Raw genomic sequence first — 26,702 nt, 5'->3', positions numbered from 1 at the left:
TCGACCGTCGCGTGATGATCACCCACAAATCAGTGACCACGCGTTAAGAGCTTAAAGAAACACACATTTGAATAGAATATCGTAATTTATAATACTCTTAGCTGGATTACTGACTCTTATCTCATTAGTGATCGCGATTGTACTTTATGTGGTCCTAAGAGAAATAATGTAGAAATATAATAACAAATGGCTTCGGGTGATGAAGTGAAAAACGATCGAAGTGATAAATGTTGTTTGAACAAACTAACAGATAGGAATAAGGTAGATGAAAGAGAATTCCCTTTTTTAATTGGAATTAATGATAGATTTGTTTGCGGAAGACGAGAATGATAACAATTAGGCAATGATGAAGATGACATAGAAGATGCAAATTAATTAGTTATTTAGATCATTTATCATGAAAAACTAGGAAATGACACGACTTTGTTCTTCATACCAAATACATTACAGTCTCAAGAGGTGTGACACGTGTTATTATTCCAATAACAAATATTAGTATACAGACTAATTCATTTTGTGCAAGGGCCAGCTTTCATTGCAATTTATATCAATTCATCAAATGCACCACTGAGTTCTTGGCATCAGTTATGATCATTCATCTTTCTCATTGAATGTTCGCGTACATATATTTGTCAATTAACTTATATGTGAAATTTATCACTTGCGGACATATAAATTGTTTCATCTTTATGCTCATTATAATCATATTTTTCATCATAATCTGCTTTATTGTAAGAAGTAATCGCTTACATCAGGCAAACTCCTATTGGAACTTCTATGGGATCAATAACACACATCGGAATGTTAACATGTATAAGGACTACCCACAAACAATGAGCTTTTGCATTTTTTTAACTGAAGCCGAATTAAGGCTCCGCTCCGCTTCGGTCGGTAAGCTTAAAACAATAGCAAATTCATTATTAAATCGAAACAATGAATGCCAGGTTATAAAACACTTCGGCAAAATCCTTGCAAATTGGAAAAAATAAACGTTTTGCCAATTTGCTTTTACTTCACTCTTTTTAATTTTATTTACGCCAAACACGTCGAAGACCTGGGAAAATTTGTCGTCCCTTTCCCTGTTTAGTTAAAGGAGAGAGATAGAGAATTCCTCAATGAGAGGTCTAATGAGAAATGCAAAGGGCAAAAACACTGACTCGTGTTACCTCACCGGCGCGAGTATTTAAGGAAAATGATTTTAACTGCGCTTTGTGCAAGCAACATGTACCTCAAATGATATACCGCATAAACTCTCCTATTTATTTTAGTTCTGTTCCTTATTGCTTTTAATCATAATCCTGTACCACCAACATTGTATTCTAAGTTGACTGGTTCATTCAATACTTTGATATTGTGTTTATAAACCCGTGCATCTAAATGCATATCTATGGGATTATTCAGTTCCGCTTTGATCCCTTTGATGTTATTGTGAACCTAACTGAATGTCTTATTCACGCTTCATTAAAAACCTATGCAACAAATGTGCTCTTGCATTTGCCTCATATTTCACGTGATTCTAATGCTATTGTATTTTCGGATCTTCGATTTTGTTCATGTTTATAATCTCTCAATAAGTTTCAGAAACATGATTTTACATTTTGATATTTCTTTCATTGTCTGTGTCATCTATCATCTTTTATTTTACAGAATAACGCAGTATTTCATTTTTTTTGTACTTTGTGAGTGATTTCATTATTAGCTCATCTGTCATCAACTTACTTATTGTCTGATATGTACTCATTGTCTGGTAGTTATCCTTTCAGATACAGAATAAAATTCACTATACATTACCAAGGAGCATAGAACAGTTTCTAAAATCTGACGAACAATATAAGAACTAGGTCAAAATGAATCGAATCAACAAACCAGTGAAAAGAAATTCTAAACACACTACACTAATCGCATGATTGTAAACAGACCATTGTTACCGATTATTCTTTCGAGCGATCGATGTTTCAACAAACAGTATCGATGGATCGAGTCAACAATCGTCTGTCGGATATTGCTGTTATGATTGGATCGGATATTGATATGTTGTTGAGAAATAAAACATCATTGAACATTATTCGATTTAGTTCTCACAGAGCGAAAAGTTTTTTTTGCCGTTTTGTTTGACTTTTGTGATATTTTCACACGGATCGTGGCCTACGTAGAAGTTATTGAAACTGAGGAAATTAAGGATTAGTCATTTAAATAATGCAATGATTGCAATGCCATTGTAAGACGGAATTCATTAAAAATTTAAGACGAAAATCAAGAACAAAACAGTTAAGAATCTAGCTATCGTAGCACAGCCAAGCTAATTATGATGATGATAATATAAATATAAGGTTACGTTAAGCAATTTTAATTATTTATTGATAAAAAATATTTCAATTAGTTGTTTTGCATACCCAGATATTTATTAATATGAGATGTTGACAATATTGCCCTCAAGGCCTCGACCCTTCAACAATGTTTCGAATACATTTGCAACTTAATATACCGTCGATTTCCGTGACAAACACCCATAAGCTCCCATGGAACCACCATAATTCTTACTTTCTCCGCCTGATCGCGATAAGACACTAATAACCGAGCAATATGCTAATAACTCAATAAGTAACACGTATATTAAAAATATTGCTCTGATCTCTGGGAATGGGAGAAAAATATACCTTGTCAGTTGTTTATCATATGTGTTGTAAGTCCAATTGAGTTGATATCATCAATTCTCACCATCATGCTCATACATTTTTCCATTTATCAAGAAGCTGCATAGAAGCTTTTCGATAAACGGAATCATGTGTCAAAGAATTTGGAATCTGTATCCACTAATTGCACTTAAAACCCAAGCATCTCAAAATTACGCATTAAATCTTGGACAGGATCTTTACTTACAGAGCCATTGACAGCGAAATCGTAGCTACCAAATTATACAGCACCCTATCCATCAAAAAATGTATAGACCAAATAGAAAATAGACAGAACAGTTGACAGAATAGTCTTTTATTTTGCCCTACAAGTCAGAAAACACACTACTACTAACCAGTCATAAGGGCCTACGCAGACCGGGACGTCATGGCAAGGGATTTTGCCGTGAGTCAGCGCACACCGGCTGCTTAGATACCGCGGCATACCAGCATTTTACCACGGTATGCCACGGCGTGCCGCGGCATTCCAGCACTTTGCCTCGGCATGCCCCGGCATGCCGTGGCAAAGTGCTGGAATGCCGAAAGAAGAAAGTGCACAGGCTAATAATAGGAATAGAAGAAGATTTTGGGTTGATAATTTATGGAAAGAAAGGGAATCAAAGGGTGAATTCAATAATTTATTATTCGCAGTATATTACTACGAGCGCTGGAGTCCGTGTCATGCCGTTGCCTACCGCAGTATGCCGCGGCATCCCGCCACGGGAGCCTGTGACGAGCGCCGGAGTCCGTGTCATGCCGTTGCCTACCGCAGTATGCCGCGGCATCCCGCCACGGGAGCCTGTGGCGTGTCTTTTCGATTAAATCCCTTTCAATGCCACGGCATCATTTTAAAGCATAGCAATTTATGTCGTATTTCTGTAACAGTACGGTTGAATGTCCATTAGTAAAAATTAAAATCCCTTGCCATTCCGTCCCGGTCTGCGTAGGCCTTAAATCTCCCACAACCTCTGACGTATTTACCTCATACGTATTAATGAATGAGACACCATCCTACCGTCACAGCATCCAATGAATAACTTCTCAGCAAATAGCGTCAACAATGTTCAATCCACAATACCTGATTGGCCAGTTCTATACCAACCAGTTAAATAAAGTCAGGCTCGTTAATATGGATTATTATTTTATGGCCAACTAATTTATGTTAGTAGTAGCGGTAAAAATCCAAGATGTCGGCTTTGAGAAGTTTAAATCTGATGTGTGGAATTAAGGTAGTTCGAATTGTATTCTGGATTTTAAGGTATGTTAAAATTCGTTGGGTGTTGTTTTCGCTGACGTGGGCGTGAGATAGAGGAGTATTTGATAGTTGTTATACACTTAATAATGCGACAAAATTGCTGCTGTATACTTGCTGACATGCTACTATAATTTATTCAGAAATGACAATCGAATCTATAATTAAGTCATGTAAGTTCTGAATTTCAGTTAGTATTCAATATCTACATTATTAATATCGAGACATCTCATTTTGCCAGCGTCAATCAACTGCTAACTATCATCAATAAATAAGTTTTTTTTTTTTATAAATTGGATATCATAAGATGGACCCGTATAAACTAGAACTGATACAATAAAAGTAAAGTAACGTTAAGTGAATATTGTAATTGCGGATTTCATTAGCAGTCAGAGTCTTATGTACATTAGATATCAGTTGTACAAAAAAGCTAGTCCTTTTGCAGCACCTCGTATATTAGTATTAATATTAATGTTAACGATCAATTAAATATATACCTACATCACATTATGCGAGACCTAATCAAGGTGGCCATAGACTAACTAATGTTATAGAAATGCCATACCATAGTGCAATAGTTGTAATCTGCCAATGACATTAAAGCTACGTATTCACTGGGAAACAATGTTTCAGATAGACAGTTTCTGAAACATCACGTAGATGTTTACAGCAACAATGTTTCGGAAACTGCCGTCCACACCGTCAGATGTTTACAATATGTCGCCCGAGGAAGTAGTGTTGATGAAGACATTTATTTGGCGTTTATAAACATCTACTATCAATATCTACATTATTAATATCGAGACATCTCATTTTGCCAGCGTCAATCAACTGCTAACTATCATCAATAAATAAGTTTTTTTTTTTATAAATTGGATATCATAAGATGGACCCGTATAAACTAGAACTGATACAATAAAAGTAAAGTAACGTTAAGTGAATATTGTAATTGCGGATTTCATTAGCAGTCAGAGTCTTATGTACATTAGATATCAGTTGTACAAAAAAGCTAGTCCTTTTGCAGCACCTCGTATATTAGTATTAATATTAATGTTAACGATCAATTAAATATATACCTACATCACATTATGCGAGACCTAATCAAGGTGGCCATAGACTAACTAATGTTATAGAAATGCCATACCATAGTGCAATAGTTGTAATCTGCCAATGACATTAAAGCTACGTATTCACTGGGAAACAATGTTTCAGATACACAGTTTCTGAAACATCACGTTTACAGCAACAATGTTTCGGAAACTGCCGTCCACACCGTCAGATGTTTACAATATGTCGCCCGAGGAAGTAGTGTTGATGAAGACATTTATTTGGCGTTTATAAACAAATGAAACACGCGTCCACACTTGTATGCACATGTTGCGCAACTGATTTGTTTCTGTGCTCCCCGCCACGGGTGGGGAGCACAGAAACATTCGATAAACACGTAGTGTTTACAGAAACAAAATTATATGTTTCTGAAACAGTGTTTATAAACAATTGTTTCTCAGTGAATACATGGCTTAATACCTTCGTGCTTCTATAGTAAGTAATTATATTTAATTATTGATAAACTATGTTACACTTATCCTTCCGTAATTTTATTTTAATCCTAAAATTACTTTATGAAATGAAGTACATACTGGCCATTTCTCTTAAATTTTACACATGATAACTCCCATAATTGGAGTCTAGAAACTAATATTAATTACTCATAAATGATCACAAAGCTACCTCAATCGGATATTTGTATGACAAATTACAAAAGACAGTCCCCAAAATGGGCCTTCCACCCTTCAGAATTTGCCACGTGTTTCAGTCAAACAATAGCATGTAACCTGTCAGTGGTCAGCCTTTTAAGGCAAATCATTGTTATAAGCGGTCATATTAGTACTACAGAGCATGACATGACACCTACAAGGGAACAGATATGACAAACAATTCAATTTGGAAACTGCAGCCAACAAATACGTCTTAAATGCAAAAGCTTTGTATCTGAATCATAAACAATAAAGACACTGTTATTTGTATATTGTAAGTTATAATGATTTGGAGAAAGTGTGATTGGAAATGGAGGAATTTCAGTTACTCATCGAATGTTTGCTATAGTGAGTCATAGATGGTCCTTTTGTATGAATAGATAGATAAGATGTTAGGGTAAAGTTAATCTCTGAATGATTGAAATCTGGCTGTTTCAGTCCTTTCACCTGCATTTTTTGGGAACTACCTCCCGTTCTCGAATGAAATATTTATAGCCTATGAGACTCAGAGATCATCACTGTAGGTAGATCCTGAGTTTCACCTTTTTATAAGTATTGTAAAATAGTATTAGGTAACACTTTATAGAAAAAAATTTACTTCTCTTTCTTATAGTCACATCTACAACTTAATCTATACCCAAGCATATATGTTAATGGATCAATTATTTAATACCAGTTTAGGTCGCGCTGCTGCGCCCGCAGGTATCGAGGCGGCTAACATTATCTGTTTATTGAACATGCATGCAGATTATGTGGCCTCTAATAATAGTTACATAAACTTTAGATAACCGGGTGACATGCTTACTACGTGTTAGTAAACTTATCGATGTAGTTTAATACAAAGTGTATTTTTAGCACCTAATACTTAAAAAGGTAATGCAATTTTGGCTTAAAAATCACAAGTACTTTTTGGATCAAAGGAACTCCAGTTCTGTCTATTAAAATTAATTTAAGAAAATATTTTTTGTCTTTATTTTTGTCATCATCTCTAAATTGATAAGCAGTTAGCTAAAGTGTACCTCTATAAAAATCTTGTTGGACTATTTTAATTTTCTTTTTATTATTTTTATACAAATTAGGCAAAATAACAAATCGATATCCAACGACACTATCATCATCCTATTCCTAACTAATACACATCTCAATAAAACCAACTATGTACCTACAAACTCCACCTATTAAAAAAATCGCCTAATAAACATAACAGTTTATTAGTAGGCTCTATATCTACGTAATTAGTATCGAGAGAAAGTCCCCCTTACTATACCTATCGTAAGTATTAATGGTCCATCAGATTTGTGAGATAACATTTTCTTGATAGAAAACTAGTTGATTTGTACAAAGGTGAATAACCCTTTGACGTAATCAATTTGAAATCTTTAAATAAGTAAAGAGCAAAGCTTGATCAGCAAAGCTGTAGAATAACAATAAACAAAAGTGCCCAGTCCTTACTGATAATAATTAACAGAATTAATGGCCAAGACGGTCCTGCACTAATGACAGGACTCGCCACAACACAACACACATAGCTGGTATACATCGGCTAGCAAGTAACCAAGTTATCCTCGAATGTTTACAACACCATTTGTAGGCAGCACCTCATTAATCAGAAACCAGCCAACGCCGCCATAATACAGACAAACAAATGAAAGCTCAAATTTCACAAAAGAAAATAGAACATTCGACGATAATATTTATTGTAAAGGAACAATATTTAAAGGACCAGAAAACGTTAGGAATGATTGTTTGTCTTCGGAATACGGAAGCTATAAATTGCTTGGAACAGTTCGGACACCTGGGGGAGTCGGAATAAACTATTGGAATGGAACCAAAGCTAGGTTTGTAGCAGACATTTTACATGCGTTTGTGGCTGCGAGCTGTGTACTCACAATGAAGGTAAACATATTTCTACTAGTTCTGCTGTTGGAACTAGATGTTTGGTGCCAAGATGGCTTAATACGGTTAGATAGTGGACAGAACAGATGTTGTAAACTTTATAAATGAACGGAGTCTATTAAATATATTTAAAATAAAGTGTCTCTTGAAAACGTTCTTGAAATGCTGCTAGTAAAAAATAAATAGAACCATCCAGCTCAAAACTTTTATTCGACGAATAAACATCTACTTAATATTAAACCTTCTTACAACTACGTATACATTCCACCTCATTAAAAACGAAACCGAGTCAGGATGGCTAAATAAGCCGAACTAGCAACGCAGCCTACATAAACCCATGGTGACGTTATGAAATACGATTACGAGCGAAATGTAAGCCTGTATCGATTGTTTCAAAATCGTTAGTTTCCGCGACTGTGTTGCCGATCGATACAATACCGATGTTGATCGTTCAGTTGTATTTCTTTATTAGCAACAGTATCGATTCTCGTTAGATCGTAAGTCATTTTGTCGTGCGCACCGTACAGTCGGCGAGTCAATAATTTTGTCTTGTTTTGCAAACCGTTTACCGGTAATTGGGTGAAAGAATGCAACTATTAAACTTGGTGATCTAAATATAATTTTAGTAATTGAACTGGAAGTTGTAATTTGAATGTTTATGGAGTGATTACAGGGTTTGTAATTGAACGGAATCCAGCTTCAACGAGGTAATTTGAGGATTATTCTGGACACGAAACTATAAGTTTAGTACGGAATTGTGAGAATAATAGAGTTTATTATGAACTTTAATATCTGTCAGACAAGATTTGAAGATTTTATAGACTACGTTATTATACAAACAATGCTATAAACAAAATAATTTAGATGCCCGAACGAAAAAACCCGCTCGGAACTCAAGACAGTTTCTTAAACACGACACAAATCAGACTTTAAAAACACTCTACGTCTGATCTCCTGAACTCGGTGTCAGAATAACAGTAAACTCTGACCCACTATTTAGAACACATATTTCTTCCATTCTTCCATAATACTTCCATTAATAAACAGTTCTAATAAAGTTAGCTCTGAATGAAACTGTTTCCTCTAAGCCGATAGTATCAAAATACTTATTACACAGATTAACATCGGCTAACACCTTATGAATTTTGATACTTTACCTCACAAACTAGATACGGCTGCATCTACATCGAAATGACTTGATTTCCTAAGATTGAGTTGTTCGATAAGGCTCGTAGGTTCGGCAACGCAGTAGGTGCGTGAAATATAGGCGAGTGGTGTCGTATGTCAGAGAAACTTGTGAGGTAGGCTGTACTCGTCTGTTGAAGGAAGGTGTGGTAAGCTATGGCTAATCCTGATGTGTGAGGCTAGATCTTAAATTGGAAGGATCTTCATAATCCGCTATCTAATGTGGGGTCTGTTACCTCATAATGTTAGATACGAGTATCTCATAAAGACTTTATTTGGCATAATGACCAACAAATCTACTAATACTAAACTAATCCCTCCTAAAATAATGAAGTCAAAGAATTCCAAATCAATAACCAAAATATTTATAAATATGTGCATAATTATATAAACAGAGGCGATTATCATAATTTCGTATCGACAGTTTCTTAGAATCGGAGACTATTGGAACTTCATTCTTGAAATTTCAATTAATTACAAATATTCGATATATTCATATCTCAAAATATTTATGGTTATTAGATTTGTAGAATTTTGTATAATTTGTCTTCATCTACGGTAAACCGTGAGAGTGTAATGCTTGAACCAATAACAAATGCTTTGGTTGAGAATTTTGTGTGTCTTCTGCCAGAGGTTTTACCCGTGTTCCAAGAGAACTACTCCGCGCACCTAATAAAAGGGAGTCTTTCTCGATAATTGGGTTATCTAAATCCACAAAAAATTTCAAATCATAAAAACAGTTCTTGACAGAAGCGCTATCAAGGAAACAAAAAAATCCTCCAGCTTTGTAATATTAGCTTAGATTGTGTTGGACATAAAAATGTAATCTCATAATTATAATTAAAACATGGTATTCAAATGTCATGTAAAACTTAGACAACAGAACATAACAATATAAACACTCAAGACTGAATTCAAGCGGTTTAAAGAAACCCAACTTCAAAGGGAATATTATGATAAATTGCAGACGCGTGTTATGTCCACTAAAACATTTCTGTTCTATATTCATAAGTCAAACATTTATTATGTTTATGGTTCCTCTATTAGATGAACAATAATAATTAATATGTGTTGCGATAAATTAAGCTGCAGAATATGGTAGGGAGTTGTCACGACAATAATGAGAGCTAATATAGACATTGCCGCGAAAGATAAAAATGAGTTTGGTGGATTTCTAGCTCTAGAAATATCAAGAAGGAACTAATAAACAAAAGACGACAAAGAGCTTCGCAACGAGAGAGGAAGATAAGAAGAGAGTCAAGAATGAATCACCTTGATGGCCAAATAATTGGTAAGTAGTTCAAATAGAAAAGGACAATGTAAGTAAAAATCACAAGAAAAATACATAGCAAAGTGTGGATACGTATTTTTTCTTATTTTCAAAGCAGTATTTCATAGGAAATAGTAATATTATTGAAGAAATAAATAAGAACAAACGAAGGACAAATACCGGAGTACTATCAGAGATCTCGGTGGACGATTCTTTGAAACCGCCATATTTATGATACCGCTATAATTTTTATAATAACGACACGAATTCCTCGTGTATCGCGATCGAGTCTGCATACATTACGTATTTGCAATGTGACGAAATTTTATTTATTGTCGACCTACCGCATCGACAGATATTTGGGATGTTTTCACAAGGTTCCTATTGTGAAACATGAGGCATTTAATTTTATTGACATGGGAGGAAGATCAGAATATTCCAAAAAGAAGATTAAAAACACAGAATTCTTAAAGCTAGTTCTCAGTTACTAAGGTACGAACGCCTTAGCTAGTATCCACTAAAAATAATATCAAATGCAAACAAATAAAATAATAAATTATATTGCATCGAATACAATCACATATCGAAGAAAGGCTAAGATCACTGAGCATGTCAATAAAATAGCATTCAACAATAAAAGACAAAGCCTATAGCAGTAAACATTATTAACAAAAATACAATATGTACCCAAAGATACCTTGAGATATAATTAAACCAATCACAATAAAGAACCAAATATAACTCCAGAAAAAGAAATGAAATTCCCAGCCGACGTTATTAGAACTACTGTTGTATTCGACATCACAGACATGGGACATCAGCCTGATATAGCGAGACAAACATAATCATCTTATTTCGAGTCACATACGTAAAACACGAATTCCACGTCCGATGTCACTATTTTTATAATTACAACACTATTTCCTAGAAATCGGCTCGGAACACAATTAATTTATTCAAACGAAGCAATCTTGATACTGGCAAAATATATTGTTTAGTATATTTTTTATAAATCGTATGCTTCTTGAGTTCATTTGGAAGTGTGCCAGCTGTTTAGCAGTTCCAAATGAGACTGAACTGACGAGGTCTCCCTCACCTCTCTGATTTATCGCGAGAATGATGGAAAGATGGGGTTTTAGTAGAGGATTTGAGGATCAACATTAATTGGTCGCTCTATGTAGTTTGACATTGCGCTTGCGTTGATTGTCTCAATGTTTTGGTCTAAATCGACTGCTAGTTCGGATTAGCTTTTAAATGCGGTTTTGCAAATGAAATGCTGTCGGTTTTACTTTGACGTAGTAATATCAATGTTTATTTTATAATCTGTGGTGCTAGTTGGTTCGTTTATGCTAAATTCAGTGAGCTAATGGCACTTGATCTGTACACTTGACTTGTTTATTTTAATTCTGGTAACATTAAAAAGATAATGTAGATTTATATTATCTATGCGCCACTTTCGATTCGAATTACAGATAACATATTTTAATGTAGATTAACTTGATTGCCGTGGTTTTCACAGAAAAACTAGATCAATTTACGTAAAATGCGGTTATAAATGTCCATTTACAAGTTAAAATTACTTCCTGAGTGAGCGAAGTAAATCCGTCAGAACTAAAAACCTTTGGTTTGTTTCCTTGAATGAGACGTAGTATTTATCATGGAATGTTGCTAAGTTAGCTGATAATAATAATGATACAGTTCCGAATAAAAATATATCTGCCATCAAGAGCAAACAACAAAACTCAGGATTATGGACATTACCGTAGATACAGCTGTCTGCACAACTATATTTAAAAGCCTATCTAAACTGCTTTTATCCTACACCTTCTGATACGATACCTAAATATAGTGCGAAAAATTGCCTCGTTTAAAACCGGCCTTTGTTTTTATTTTTTCATATAAAACAAGCTGTATAATAAGCTAAGTAAGCGAAAACAAACTGTCGGTTCCGCGCCCTCCAATTCGGAGCAAGCGGCTCGCTATGTAATTATTAGGTTGATGGGAATTGGTCATACTGATAGCGGAGAGTGAAATATGTGACGAGTGTAAATATGGAATAAGGTACAATATGGTGTCCATTGCATTTCCGTAATCATATAGGAACATACTTTTAGAATTAGCATTGCCACCTCACGTAACAATGCTGCCAAACTCTTGGGCACGCTCCCAGTAGACGGCGATGGGGACGAAATTTTGTAGCTTTTTAATTTTAATTTAAATATTTGTATTATAGTTTACTTCTTGTTCATGATTGTGCTACTTATGTTAGTAGGTACCTATGTCAAAATAAAATGTATCTGTCCAGACCCAAGTAATCCTGACTCTAACTTTCTAAATCCTACCTTCCTAAAAAATTGAATACCATGCCCTAACACACATAACATGCTTAATATCTTTAAGGAGGTTTAATTAATTTTAATGAAGATTTTCCTGTTAACATACTAAAATGAATCGCGAATCGCTTTCACTAAGGACAGCTCTGCATCAGCCACCCACAATTATGCCGCGATAATAGCCGACGACGCGTTTAATGTAGTTTAGTTAGGGCTGCCACTGAAACTTTCAGAATATCATACCTACAATTAATTTGAGATTTTGTTTAGTTCTAAAATTAATTGGGAATACTAATTAAGCAGTGCTAAAATTAAGTAGTGAAGTCAATAAGCCATATTATTAAGAAAACATTAAACATATTGTTTCTTATTGCAAGGAAACGGATATACATCTTTATATGTATAACACTATAAGGGACGAACTCCCCCAATGGGAGGCCTTTGCAGTGGACAACTTTCAGCTGTAACCATTTATCTTTATTGAATTTAAAGACCAATAATTTTCTCAAGCTATAAGCATCTGTACCATTCTATATTTATATTTACTAATACTGCAACATCTTAAAAAAAAGGATTAATTAATGAAGGGTAAATACTAAAACGTCCGATAGTAATAAGCATATTGCATTGGCAGTCGCCTTAAATTAAGTTTAATTAGAAATGTCGGTAATGAGCAGCTGTCTACATTACCTGCGAAGCTCATAACACACATTAATCTGAAGACACATCACCGCTTATACAAATAAATTGAGCAATTCCACAAAATGCCGCACTTCCTAATATATCAAAGCTACCAATCGCGTCGAGGCTACCGTTTCATCTATAAAGTGCCCGCCACATTCATAACTCCTCCTTAATTCTTCATCAATTATTTTAATGTTCCTTCATAAATATTATTGTCATACATGCAGGCGACACGGTATTTCACCTACGTTACCAGACACGAACCTGCAATACTCCAAAACATACTTTATAGCTTCAACAATAAGGTCCAAATTTGGTGGATTACCACCCCTATCACGCAAAACATACACAAAATTAAAATCACATTTCCTAAAATCAAAATTCACATAAACCCATCATTATTGCGAAGGATTAAAGTACGATATCAAAAGCCATTCAATTTTGGAACTGCAAAAGTAATTTTGTTCGAAATATGTTTTGCGCAAACGCCGCCCGGCGACAGTAGTCAGTCGTATTCGGATAAAGTCGCCACTTATACAATGTCCACTGAGTGTTGCGAAAATAGGAAATCTATGTGGGTCTAATTTCGTAACGAAAACACTCAATGAATCATTGATTTGTGAATAAATTAACAAGGGAAGCAAGTGTGGATTTATCGCCGAGAGCAAATACTTGATGTGAGAATGTGCCCATAATGGAAGTGTCGACACTCTAGGGCTGATCTCACGAAGCTTAAAATAAATGTCAACTTTACTCTCGACCACACAATTTCAGAAATAAGCGTCAAAATTGAGATGTTCAGTAAATACACCTGGAAGCTTCTATCGTTATTTGAATGGACCACGGTTGTGAATTTGATTGGTGAAATCGCCCCTTAAAGCCCAGTACATAGGTTCATGTAAGTGTTATTGGTAAACTCAAGATCCTTTTATGGAATACAAAGCGTGGTTACTTGATGTATTTTGTGTAGTATGTGTGTAATATTTTATGATTTCTTCCTGATTGGTATTATTGGTGTTTCATAATGATAATATATTTTCTATTTTTGGAAAATTATGTGAATCTTGTAATTATGTACGCGCGTATTTTGGTATGTAATACTTTAAATATATTGAACTCTATCGGGTACCTAAACTATTTTTTGCAGGAAATGGGACTCTTGTCCAATACGTGGACACTAAACAGACAAATCATAACGACAGGATCTACAAGTAATCAGTAAAGTACTCGTTACTAAAAGAACCTGCAAAAAATACAACACAGAAAATTCCTATAACTTCCATTCAATGTTTTTATCATTAAGCAATGCAACTTCGCGAGTAAGTGCTATAAAAACGTCGTAAAAAATAACCAGATAGTAATTTAATGAAAAGCGGAACATTAAATAACTGTAAATATATTATTATCAGCTCTTATCATTTCTCCAAGTTGTAAACATAACGACGGAAATATTAATACATGTTCTATCATAATAACTGTATCTTTCATAGTGTAATAAAGACTATTAAAATCAAATGATATAATGATGAGTATTCACTATAATTATAATTATCTACATATAGGTAATAACTACATCTAGAAATATTTACATTTAAATTAAAAACGATTCTAGTAAAAAACCTAACTATAAAAGTACCTAATCTAACATTATCGAAAAATTTTTACAACTTGCATTCAGATTGTATTGTTCACACTTACTGATCAGATAGCCAAATCTGAAAAGATACCATTTAAGTCTCTTTCATTAAAACAAAAATACATAGCTCAAAGATATGCCATATATTTTGTAAGAATTTGTTGAAAGGATTTATTAAATAGGTATACATATTTGTGTGTCTCATCAAAGTCAAAGATTTATTTCAAATAGACCGTTGCAGATTTCTACGAAACATCAAAGGCCTGTTCCACGGTTTCAAAAAGTGGGTAAGAACCGGCTAAATACATATGTTCAATTGTTCATACCGCGAGTGCTCTCGGTTTAAGGGCTAGATTAGCTTACCCAAACCACAACCTCAAAGAACTTTTAAACAAATCGATCAATTAACAAATTAAAAGCCCATTCAAGTAAACAGGCGGAAATATTGTGAACGATAACCGTTTAACCATTCAGTTAATAAAACCGCAACATAAATTGAACCCGGTTCCACGAACCAACAGTGAAAACTAACGTTACCGTGTCGTAAAACTCTAGTACCAAAGCTGCCTGAGATTGGCGAAGCTCACACTACCACGGGATATGTTAACTCATTGTCAACCCCTGAAATAGCCGGTGGGATTGTTCGAAAGAGTTACCGTGCCCTTGGTAGATGAAAAGCTTAAGAAGGAACATGATGGGTCTTAGTCAGTAAACTTGACACTCTCATGCCGCTAACCCACAGCGGGAGGGGTCATTTCATGACTTCCCACAAAAAAATCCTTAAATTAATTAGGCGGGAATTACAGTCACATTGACCATCGGCGCTGACATCTTATCGCGTCTTGTCTTTGGCATCGTCTACACTGATAGCTATGCGTTACTCAAAAAAAACTTCATAGAGTTTCATATATTTTTCCCCAAAAATTAAAACAGGGATGTTTTACTTTCTCTAAATTTAACAACTCTACATACCTACTTAATCGACTCGAGATTTTGATTTAAGGAGAAGAGTCAGTCAATAACATAAGTAAATACATACAAATGCTGGAATAAAGCACCGGACTAGGCATGTGGTAGTATGAGATAGGCTTTACTCAGACCTTATTTTAGTACCTCAGGCCATAAACGTGGTGTGAGCTAAACTTGATCTTGAAGTAATAAAGTCTAAATCAAATACGAGATCTTTGTGCTCTATAAAAAAACAACATTTAATTTAAACTGTCTGGGAAAGGAAATATAGTTTAATTTCTTATGACTTTGGTTTGTTATTTTAATTGAAGAATAAAAGTAAAACCACTTCTAGTATAACTTAATCTTTATAAATACTTCCTTTATGAACTACTTGACAGCCATGATTCAATCATAACAGCTTCTTACATACAGTGTCATTTCCCTTTTAAATTCGGTAAAGCAGTTTTTGATTTCATTTGTTACAGACGTATCAAAGCACGATCTTTAATTTTTTATTAGATACGTTATCTGTCTGTGTAGGTGCTGTTAAATGCTTAAGTATAACCAAAGTATGTTGAGCTAGTAGTAGTAGTTATAAACAGCAATATGAACGGAGCCAATATCGAATAATTTTAGAAATCAAAGGTACGTGTAAATTATGTGCTCCGATAATTGAGGTCGCGCAGTTATTAACTGTACTGGATTAATCTAATACGTTCTGCTATTCATAAACACGGCTAATCGAGGTATGGACGACCGAATCTTTGGTAAATGGCTCTAAAATTAGCATAGGAACTAAGAATTTTTTCTTCTCATTTTCCATTTTACATACTTAATTTAAAGTATAACATTCTACACCCATTCCGTAAAAACTTTAAATATAACGAATGTCATTGATCACTCTGGTTGAAGATTGATTGATTATTAAGGACTTAAATAGATAGGAACTTACTGCAAACTCCTGAAGGGCTCATGCACTTGCTGACTACATTTTATATTTAACCAAAATATATGATATATATTCGTTGGTATTTTTATAAATAGGTATAATTTATTAGCTAGTTTTAGCAATAATAAAAAATAAATACCTAACCTAGACTACTATACTTACTACTACTAAACTACTAGGTATACGTACTATACTTGCTTCCCGTACCATGTACAACTTCGAAATTCTAATTAGAAGAATTGTAATTATTACTACATTGTGTGCAATTATTGTCTGTAAGCAAATATAAGGCTCAGGAAACCCTTATCCCATACATACGTTGATCGCGCCGCTACAAAGAGCCATCGCATTTGACATTCAATCATGATAAACGGCTCGCCAGATCGGAATGCACTGTCACTATAACCACGCAAATACATTATTGATACACAACACTATTTTTATAGACCCCTAACTAATTCGATTGCAAAGTTATTCGATTGATTCGATATTCCGAATCAACTTCATTTATAAATCGCTAGCGAATAACTCAAATCTGAAATTATTGAATGTTTTAATAGTGAACGCCCTTAAGGTGTGGAACTTATACAAATTGTTCTAAAATTACAATAAATGGTGGTAAATATTATAGATACAGATCGAACATTTTTCAATTATGACTATGAAATAACTGGGCCGATTAATAAACCGTTATGATCAGTTCGATTACGTTTGAATTCGAATTTGAATAAAGAACATTTATCTAAAATTATTTTGTGACACGGAACTTAAACGTCGACAACATTGTAGGGTGCAAAGAGTTAGTGTTAAAAAAGTCCAATTCTAATCACTGAACTGATGCTGGTTTGAAGCATTCGTGGAATACAGGGAGACGCATTTCTATTTTCTGTTTATCTATTTTCCTTCATTCATAGTTAGCCTATTGATTATTATATTTACATGGCATTTGTTTTATTTACATTAAGAAGTTTCTGAATCTTTTACAAAGAAGAAAAAATGTCAACATAAATATAGAAGAAAAAAAAACCACTGTTGCAATTATTCAAGAATGTTTCACTATTTCCTCCCTAAATAGAGAAAATCATTGGTTTTAGTTAAGTTTGTTAGCTTAGAAGGTATGAATATGATAAAAAGAACCGTAATAAATGTTTAACTAAGCTACCAAATGTTATTAATAGTTAAACCTTTACTCATCACATTAGAAAATTATTTCTGTGCATCTTAAAAATTGCACAAAACCTCGCCCCTGCTAACCCTATATAAATTATGCGGGTTATGGTGTTCCCTCGTGATTACGTACATCCTCCGTGCAAGCGCCCATGAATATTACATGAGCTTGTCTTGTTAAAAATGCGTCAATCTCACATACCATTATTGTTTATTTTATCGACAGCAAATGATAGTGTCATGGCGCTATCAACTAGTGTCAACATGTTTGTCAATAATTAAGTGCAGTTTTTTTTTTTCTTTGGAATTTGTAAATTGCAGATATTTTAATGATGTTCGGAGTTTTATCAGAGCTTTGATTGACTAAGTGATTGAATTATGTATATGCTTAAGACTGGAGGATAGGTTTGGTTGGCTCAATGGTAGAATGAAAGCCTTTTGAGCTGATCTTGGAGGCAAAAACATATTGGAATAAGATCAAATGCCATTTGATTTTCAACCAAAAATCATTTCAAATGAATTTATTAAACTTAGTACAGCTTTTCCATTTTTAAATGACTTACCGTTGTACATAAACTGTCTGTATTATTTGTGTATTGTATACTAAGTGTGCAATAAAGAATAATAATAATAAACCGCGAGTATTATTCGAAGAATAAGAAATCAAGCAGATTGAAGCTCAAACCCTACCACCCACTAGACTGCTAGATCAAATAGTCAATAAACATTATTACTGCAAACCGCTTAAAAATATACGAAGCAGTATTGAATGCCCTACACAAGAGAGCATTCAATTTCCTATAAAATATTAATATTATTGTAATATTTCAGTCAAGTAAACTGGCCATTTCTAAGCTTCACGTGTCCGCCATTTTAATGCCGTATTGTAATAGGCTAGTCAGAACATAAGTGGGATTAGAGACGGGGTACACGGTTCTACCGACTTCTAAAGGATTTGAGGATATTGTTATACTGAGAATGTCAAAATGTTGATTTTATTTTAATGTAGGTAGTAGGAATATAATTATTCACACTATTTTCTTTGTAAGTATCAAGTTATTATTTAGAAGTGCTTTGCTATACTGCTTATTACTTTATCCTACTTATTCTAAATAATAATCAATTTATTCAATGAAATACACAAATAATATTTTATTTTAACACACAAACTGCTATTTACTTTTAGTTAACTTGTAAAGGTTAACCGATTCACAGCATGATTTTTATATCAATTTAAAATTAACTTAAACAAAAAAATTGTGAATCTATCTTATGCATATGAAAATGTAACAGCATGAAATTACCTTACAACTGTATTTTATGTACCTACATCTAATGAGTGAATTTAAACATGAAAACGTAATGCATTAAACAGAAACCAATAAAGGCATTAATTTAATGATAAAGTTGAATTTCCAAAGTCGTAGGCACACTCATTAATTTATACACTATCACATTACATTACATTACGATTGTACTCAAATCTTCAAACATGTTTACGACTTCAAAAGATTAACACAGCGACTTCAAAACAGAACCGTCTACCCCAACACTTATACAATAGAAAGTAGAAACGTAGAGATTTATATAGTTTAGTGCTAACCACTTGAGTGACCCACTAGACCGTAGTGTTTTGACACCAGCCAAGTTCAATAGCACTCGACCATTTTACTACTCTATTATGTTTTTGATTTACTAAATGTGACATCTTGGAAACAATTTCGAACCATTTATGGGAAGCTGAGTTTCCTTTGGATATTGTCCGTTTTAGTGTTTATTGTTGTAATTTAGTTTCTTGGTAAAATGCTTCTTATAGTGCACCTAGTGGCTGTTTGTAATTTCTAGTATGGAGGTCCATCACGCTGCTGAATAAGCTATTAAAGCTGTAGCCTACGCTTTATTGAGAAAGTGTTACAGACAAATAATAAAATTGAATTTATAATATTAAGTACTAGATATTTCTAATCTGGGACTGAAAATAATATTCCACATTTTTTATTTTCAGGTTACCACAAAAGGGAAAGATTTACATACCTCTCTAATTTTCACAGAATATGCAACTAGTTACTGGTTAATAAAAACTCATACTCTTTTGCACGTTACGTTAAAAAAAAACTGATTGCTGGCTAAAAAAATCTCATATTTTCATAACTGTCTTGGATGTGGTACAAATTAACAGTGAATATTTTTTTTAAAACAAACATCTTACCCAAAACCGTAAACTGTTCTAACGTTCTAACTCTTTCCACATAACAGAACATCTACTTAGCACCTGTATCATTAACACCCTGTATAACTACATCCACGCCACGTTAATTTAATAACATGTTTAATTACCAACATAACAATATTTATGGCGGTGTGACAACCCATCGGGAATTGAGGTGAAGACACTAATGCCATAAAATATGAATGTCCTTTTACATGCACAAACTAATGAACTGGTACATAAATTATGCGTGTCGCAACTAAAGAGGATTATAGGTAGAGTGAGCGGTGTCTATGGATGTTGTATTAAAATGTTGAATTTATTTTATAATCTATATTTTTGTGGAAGCTATTTTAGCAAGATGATCTAGAGGCATGGGATATTTTGGTAATACACTTATCTCTAGCTGATTTAACGTAAAATAGGTACAGCCAATTGATTAAGTAACACCCCATAGATAACATTCTATTATCGAACTTAACTGTAACAAGTCCAAAATTGTACAGATTTTGAAGGAGTCAAGAACAGACCAAAAGCAATTTTCCAAACGGAGTTTCAATATAACACAGACGGTATCCAATACAGATGTACTCCACCTTGATCGAAATATCGATAAGCCTGTGTGGAAATTACCTTCCTAATCAAGATTTCGTCCTCTCATTGCATCCAAATACAGATTCAGTAAGTTAACCCTTACTAAATGTCACAACCAATATAGTTACTCTTTTCAGATCCTTTTACAACAGCAGAAGTGCAAACCAAAATTATCTGTTTAGGTACACCATCTGGCTTTAACAGTCTCTAAAACAGATTGGAAAGCCTATAGGTAATATTAAGTCAACGTCGAGAGAATTTAATTAGGATGGTAAGCAGGCGTTATTAGCCGTTCGCAAAATCATGTCCTTTTCTCTATATTATGTGTTATATAGGTGTTTTGATCGTGAGTGGGTAAATAGTGCTACATCATTCACTAATTTTCTTGTTTATGGGAAATCCTACATTCGTTAAAAACTTCGGTGAGTACCATTAGATAGATCATGTAATAGATTAGTTCAATTATCATTTGTTTTCAAATATTATAACTTCATATTCAATTCTTCATTTATCATTTAATTCTACTTTCCAAACTCTTTATTTTTTTTAACCCTTTATCCTTCAGTTCCACAAAAGGATTCAAATCTCTTCACCTCTGATTCATCACAAAGGTTAGAGTTAATTTGTAAGCCAAGTCGCGATAGGTACTAATCCATTTGTAAGAAACTCATTGTTCTCATTTCTTTAGTCATTAGTATATGGAAATAGAAGTGAATCGGCTTTCCCTACCGCTATAGATCTGCTGCCCGTCAGTTTGTGCACAAATAGCGGCGCCATCGTATTTCTATTGTACGAGTTCAAATAAAGATTAAAAGTATTTTGTAGTAAGTAGAACAACGTGAGAATAAACAATTGAGAAAACATAGAAAGAGTTTCATGAACCTGGATTAAGAGCTGTCTAAAATGCTGCCCACGTCAGACTTTTTATAGGAGAGATAAGTAATCGGGCCAACTTTTTGTAGACGCTCTGTTTAGGATTTTCTGACCAACTTCTTATAGGACGTGTGAGATGCGCTTTTGCTATCAGTGTGTTCTATTTTTCTCCTACAAAATATCGGCCACCGATTACCAGACGTGGATACGTAGCAGCCTAAGTGTCTTCAGATTTCATAAACATATAAATTCGGTTCGACTAGTTTAGCGTGACCACTATCAAACCAAATCACATAAACGTAATTAGTAGGATATCGTTATTAAAAATGCACTTTACGATATCATTATGTGACAATTATAAAACTTTAAAGAACATTAACAGCTTACAACATTAACCTTAACAACATAATCATATGTTAATTTAATACACGAAATATTTAATATAGCTCATTACCTCCCATTACGGGCATAATTAATTAATATTCCTAAACCCATCTCATTTATTGGTTGATAAACGTTTATCTCCTAGAACTGTGAGAAAATAACCATAGCAGACAAATTAAGTAACTATTCATACTTTATTACTTACTTTCTCATATCTTTCGAACAATTATAGAAAAGTCAATGGCCTAGGAGGAGAATTGTTATAAAATTTCCAATTAATTTTAAACCTTACTCACTACACAATAAGAATGATTTTCAGTTGATAAGACAATAGTAAATCGACCCCCACGGGATAATCCTTAGAGATTAAAAGCAGTTTTTTAGCACTAAACAGCTTCCGTATGTTTGGTGAGACATTGAAATATCTTCAATATGTTGTACTCAACTTTTGAATGTGTCTAGGATGGTGAGACATTTTTTTCTGATAAAAAATTGATCCGAACAAATGGTATGTTTGTCTGGCTCATGGGAGAAATACGTAGTACTTAATCATTCAGCTACATATTCGAAATAAGTCACGTATACTCAAATGTTATACAGAAAAAGTTTCCACTTAGGTAATATTATTTATATTTACTGATATGAGCTGAATGAGCTTCCGCTAGGATTTTCACCCGGTTTTCATAAGGCTGAAAACTTTCCAAATCGGATCTTTTTCTTTCTAATGCATGTAACGAAATAGATGGCAATTGAACACAAAAGGTTAGCCACAAACAAGAAAGTTTATTTTAATAACCTCAACTCAAAATTTCTTCTATCCAAACTAAAGAAGACACAACGTTTGCTCGCTTGAACACTTCCAAAATTCCCCTCAACCACGTAAGAACGACAAATATCAAAAACGTGACCACCTTCCCAAAACCCAACACATGAAGTCGGCTTCTACAAACAAAACCTTACTTCTACATGTAAAAACAATAACAGGAAACATAGGCTTCCAATCATTTTGTGTTATTTAGTATTCAATGCAGCATATCTTTAGCTTTGATGTGCCGGCGATATGTGGAGCGAGCGATGCGAAGCTATGCGCCGCGATGCATCGTAAGCAGGCCGCGAACACTTCATTAATACTACACCGTTATTGGCCCTGTAGGTGTTGGTAACTAATAAACTGAGCTTAAGAATGTCATTAATTAGAAGTATTTCCTTGATTGAGTTTTGAATGTGGAATCGTAAGTGGACGTTTCGTCATAAGTGTCAGGACGGTTTTTTTGAATGCAAGACACGCCTAACATCCTTTCAGTAAAAATATTGAGGAAAGGAGGAGCTTGCTTTCAAACGCTGACCATAATCGTCCTATTTGTTTTTTTGTTTAATATCTGTGACAATACTCTTATAGCTCATCAAAGTCAAAGTACAGGCAACTTGGCTGTTCCCATTAAGACCTCTGGGTTATTCTCACATACCTTAGATCAAAGCAATTGAAAAAAAATCAACGACAGGTACAACCACAGTCTCCCAAATATAACGCATACGGCATATCTGATCTTCCTCCAAAATCAATCTTAATACTTACCGTTTACCCAACCACCAAGCCATAATCAAGTTAGAAAAGGCAATTAAAAACAACAAAACTACAAATCAACAATTTAATGCTCACTACTAATTAGAAAATCTTATTGGAAATTACATAATTCTAGCTACATAGTTTTGAAACCGTCAGCGCGCACGCAATTATACGCTTTGACTTAACTTGAACTTTATTTGCGTTAACCGGTTTGTTTGGACGCGTATACGTTTATAGCCTAATTATAATTTAAATAACTACATAGGACTGTGGAATACGGTTCTTGAGAGAACTGAGGTATTAATGTAATGTGCTAATAGCGAAAATATCACCATGGGTGCATGTGATCTTATAGAGTTGGATCTAAGGAGTTCTTATTATGCCTTGTTTAATTATAGCGTCTAGCATCCCCATCGATGAAGGCATAAAGGTACGTCTAAGGAATATTATGTTGTTTTTTTCTTAGATAGGACCATACTAAGCGGCAAAAGCCTTCTTCATAATCGTCCATGTCTGTGAACTGTGCTATAGCCAATCAGCGAGGAAACTGGCCAAATGTTCCCACCGCGGTTGCTTGGTCTAAGTTTAGGTTGCCTTCTATATAGGTAGTCTGAGTCCAAGATAAATTGTTAAAATTTTCAGTATGTAATTCATTTTTGCCTACAATATTTGCTTCGTCAGAATTTTCTCATGCACTTATAAAACGGAGATGCACGTTTTGAGTCTGAATGACTATTGAAAATCGACCCACATAAAATATAGCAAATACCACTTCAAAAGCGAAGTCAGGTGAATGGCCATCATCTAATGAAATGCTCGAGGCACTTAATAAAGTCTTAGAGAAAGGACTTAATGCAAAATTAATTGTTTACTCATTTCTCTAAAGCAAACGTTTGTCCCTACTATCTAGTAGATAAGACGCCACTCGTACACTGGCGAGCAAAATTATACATTCGTCTATTTACACAGCTTCATTCAATATTTGATTTAGCAAATTAAAGTTGACCCAGTTTTTCGGCCAGTCGTGTAATTTTTATGCAATTTATAAAAATAATAATTGCAAAAGAGTTTGTTCTTGTGTTATCGTTTCATTATGTCTGTTATCATGTCAAATATGATAATATTAGCAGTGTCAATGTTTTTAACAGCGAGTGAAATTGTCTGAGAGATTGTGGTGTCTTTGAAGATGCCGACGGAAAATGTGATAAGTGAAAGTGGAAAAGAAGGCTTGGGAAATTTTACTATTCATTAATGTAAGAAAATAATTTGTTTTCGAATTATTTTTGCATATTTACAGAGGAAATATATATTCCCAATCATTGTTTCAGTAACAAAAAAAATGCCATCACAGTTTTTTTGTAAAGTGGTGATTTGGTGAAAAATTATTAAGTCATGATAAATATAACTTATTTCTACATTACACTAATATAATCTATTCCCAACAAAATGCAACTGAGTTTAAACAAATATATTGAGTTCAGTTTGTTTGGCCCTAATTGTATTCCTAAGAAAGTTTTTATTTGCCCTGCAAACTACACAAATGAATTTTGCATACGTTAGTGGTTACTTTAAATTTAAATGTGCAATTTGCATAATAAATTACGTTTAGTTATTAATGAAAATTATACAGCTATAACAAGCGGGTTTTTTAAAACTATTTTGAAATTAATGACTGTATTTTTTCCTGACTTTATGTACAATTATATATTATGTGCTTTGAAGTATTTTTAGTTAGTTAGTTTTTTAGTTTACTGCATTCTCTTCACAAAACTTTAGGTACTCTGTACCATCCCCATGTAATACTTAATTACATTAGAAATGTAATTGTTGAGAAAATTGCAAGGAAATCATTTAATTAGTCGCCTTTATATTTCCGCAATTTTATTAAGTAGGTAACTTTCGCTGAAAAGGAGCATAAAACTATAGTGTTCTACGTCTTTATGCAAATACTAAGCGTTTCCCGTTACCTGCTTCCTGAAAGAACTACTTCTCAAACTCGAATAAAATGTAATCTATGACACTCACAAACAATGTGGTTTTCTATTGGTGAAAGAATTATCAAAATCGGTTCTGTAGATCGAGAGATTACCCCCTACAACTTCACAAACTTTCCTCTTTCTGGTATCAGTATAGGTAAGAACTACAGATGGATGACACAGTAAAATCGCTTTCTCCCATACCTTGTGACATAGCCTAACGTTTATGTTCCGCTAGTAACATTTGACATTCATTTGCTGAACAGTTTCGTGTGATGTGTTAGTATTCGCAACCACTGGAGACATAGTTTCGTTCTAATGCTTACTAATACTGTAAATGCATGTAATTCTGTCTGTCTGTCTGTCGAGCTTTCTCCCAAAAAGCATCTCTTTTAGGATTAAACTTTAATCTTATGTATAGCTGATGTTCCCACGAGTTTATTGGAGCTCAAGTCTGAAATAATTTCCAGAAGCTACTTAATCAGGACCAAGAAAAACGATGTTCTGAGCCTCGATCGATTTCATATCCTACTTCACCTGCCGAACCAAATGAAACGAATTAACATAAATGTCTTGTATAACAAGAGTGTGGTGATATTCCAATCACTTTCTAAACCAGATGAATTTAGAGATAATCGTCGTTGGCATAGCCGCTGCCTACAACACACAATTTTTATTTCAGCAGATCGAATGTATTAGCAGAATGGATGCGTTCTATTCATAGATATGTCGCCTGCGAACCGTAATCACACTGTTTTGTGATTCACACAATTAAATAAAACAGATAAAAATGTAGACCAATAGTTAATTATACTCACCAAAACTGCGGCGCATTCTGGCGCCAGTAATCAGCATACCATTAATAGTACAGGCACAATTAATACTTAATTAACTGAGAAAAAAGAGTAAAACTAGTCACCTTTTCATTTCAAAAGAGAACACAACACAGCACTGGCAGTCACACACGCACTGAAATACCTAATAGAAAATCGATAATCGATAAATGATCGTCAATAGTTCTAATGTTTTTTTTTTGTAATGAGACTGTTGTCACGCTACGGTGTGGGTAAATGGGAAATGGTGCGATGACGGGAGCGCGCGCGCGCGGTGCGTTCGGATCTCACACTGAGCTACCAATACAGACACGAGACAGCAATAATAACCCACCTCGTTATTTTTTTTATTTTCTTTTTTTTTCACTGAAAATCTGCAAGATTGACGCCTCGGTCTGCGGTTTTCTTTGATACTTTTGCACGTTTTTTTCGTCGATCACCGCTTTCGGCCGGTTTAATTCGGATGCTCGCATGTCACTTTTTTGACGGGATAATCCGTTCGAAATTTGAATTT

At 34.1% G+C, this 26,702-nt stretch overlaps 1 protein-coding gene across 2 annotated transcripts in view; it reads right to left on the bottom strand.

The window, feature by feature from the left end:
- The window catches only part of LOC110376904 (uncharacterized), a 177,819-nt gene extending 151,321 nt beyond the window's left edge, over positions 1-26,498 (bottom strand). For both annotated transcript variants that reach the window (XM_021335546.3, XM_021335549.3), the window contains exon 1: positions 26,174-26,498. The gene's annotated coding sequence lies outside the window, so the exon portion shown is untranslated. The remainder of the gene's footprint in view (positions 1-26,173) is intronic.
- Between the last annotated feature and the right edge of the window lie 204 nt (positions 26,499-26,702).

Source organism: Helicoverpa armigera, chromosome 17 (assembly GCF_030705265.1).
Source record: "Helicoverpa armigera isolate CAAS_96S chromosome 17, ASM3070526v1, whole genome shotgun sequence".
Lineage (NCBI taxonomy): Eukaryota > Metazoa > Arthropoda > Insecta > Lepidoptera > Noctuidae > Helicoverpa > Helicoverpa armigera.
The sequence above is the reverse complement of the archived record's forward strand: the minus strand, read 5'-3'. Positions and strand labels throughout refer to the sequence as shown.